Below are 1,842 nucleotides of genomic sequence, written 5' to 3'. Positions count from 1 at the left end.
ACAATCTTCAAAGGCCTATTGACAACATCCATAGGAAGCAAAAGGGTTTGGGAAATCAGAGAAGAAGAGTAGTTCAAGTTCAGCAAGAGGATCCAGTGATCATGGAGCAACAAGCTAACCATGAGCAAAGACCTAGGCACATTGGTGCTGGAGATGCACCCAACACCCACAACCAAAGGGCTGGTATTGTGCCTCCAACAGTGCCAAACAACAACTTTGAGATCAAAAGTGGATTGATCTCCATGATTCAAGCCAACAAGTTCCATGTGTTTCCAATGGAGGATCCACTAGATCATCTTGATGAGTTTGACAGAATCTGTGGTCTTACAAAGATCAATGGAGTGAGTGAAGATGGATTCTAGTTGAGGCTCTTCCCATTCTCACTTGGAGATAAGGCACACCTTTGGGAGAAGACTCTTCCTACTGGAGCAATAACCACATGGGATGCTTGCAAGAAGGCTTTCTTGGCAAAAATTTTCTCAAATGCAAGGACTGCTAGATTGAGGAATGAAATTTCTGGGTTTGCTCAAAGAAACAATGAAAGCTTTTGTGAAGCTTGGGAGAGGTTTAAAGGATTCCAGACTTAATGCCCTCATCATGGCTTCAGCAATGAGTCACTCTTGAGTACATTGTATAGAGGAGTGCTTCCCAAGATCAGGATGCTTCTTGACACAGCTTCTAATGGCAACTTCCTCAACAAGAATGTGGAAGAAGGCTGGGAGTTAGTTGAGAATCTTGCTCAGTCAGATGGCAACTATAATGAGGACTNTTTGATTCGTTTTTGCATTGCTCTGTTTTTATTGTGTTGCTCTGTTTCCCGGATTTATCTAGCTTGACCCTGCACTCGATCTACAATCGATCGAGTGCTAGCTCGAGTTCATCCCCAGAACTCTTGTTTTTGTTTTGTGTTTGTCTTATCTTACTTTATGCATTTTATATTTCATCATAGGACTGTTAGTGACAAACATCCTTTGCATTTGACTTGACTTAGGCATAATAAGTACATCCTTAGTGATTACATAACACTCAGATTGGATTGACACCTATTATTCTACAACTGCATAAGGGGAATTGAAACACCCATCGATCCATTCCATATCTCACCTTTGCATACATTCATCACCGACACCAAAAAGATCTTGTTTCAATTTGGCGCCGTTGCCCATTTGAGTGTGTTTTTGTGACATTTAGGATCCATATTAGTCTACGATTAAGTTCGTTTATACACTTGTGAAGTTGCTGGACTCGAATCTTCTGTTGGTGGGTTGTCTTGAGTTTCAGGTACCCACTCGACCAACCACTCGACCACCACTCGACCGAGTAGTGATCGAGCACTTGATCAAGTCAGAAGCCGTGTACATTTGGACACCACTTCCCAGTCGACTCAACCACCCACACGAGCCTGAGCTCAATTGTGAACCTGTTCGAGTCTGTACTCGTGTTTGTTGATGCACACAAGGTCTAAGGGGAAAAACAATCTTCAAAGGCCTATTGACAACATCCATAGGATGCAAAAGGGTTTGGGAAATCAGAGAAGAAGAGTAGTTCAAGTTCAGCAAGAGGATCCAGTGATCATGGAGCAACAAGCTAACCATGAGCAAAGACCTAGGCACATTGGTGCTGGAGATGCACCCAACACCCACAACCAAAGGGCTGGTATTGTGCCTCCAACAGTGCCAAACAACAACTTTGAGATCAAAAGTGGATTGATCTCCATGATTCAAGCCAACAAGTTCCATGGGTTGCCAATGGAGGATCCACTAGATCATCTTGATGAGTTTGACAGAATCTGTGGTCTTACAAAGATCAATGGAGTGAGTGAAGATGGATTCAAGTTGAGGC

The sequence above is a fragment of the Camelina sativa genome, chromosome 5 (genome assembly GCF_000633955.1).
Source record: "Camelina sativa cultivar DH55 chromosome 5, Cs, whole genome shotgun sequence".
NCBI lineage: Eukaryota > Viridiplantae > Streptophyta > Magnoliopsida > Brassicales > Brassicaceae > Camelina > Camelina sativa.
The sequence above is the reverse complement of the archived record's forward strand: the minus strand, read 5'-3'. Positions refer to the sequence as shown.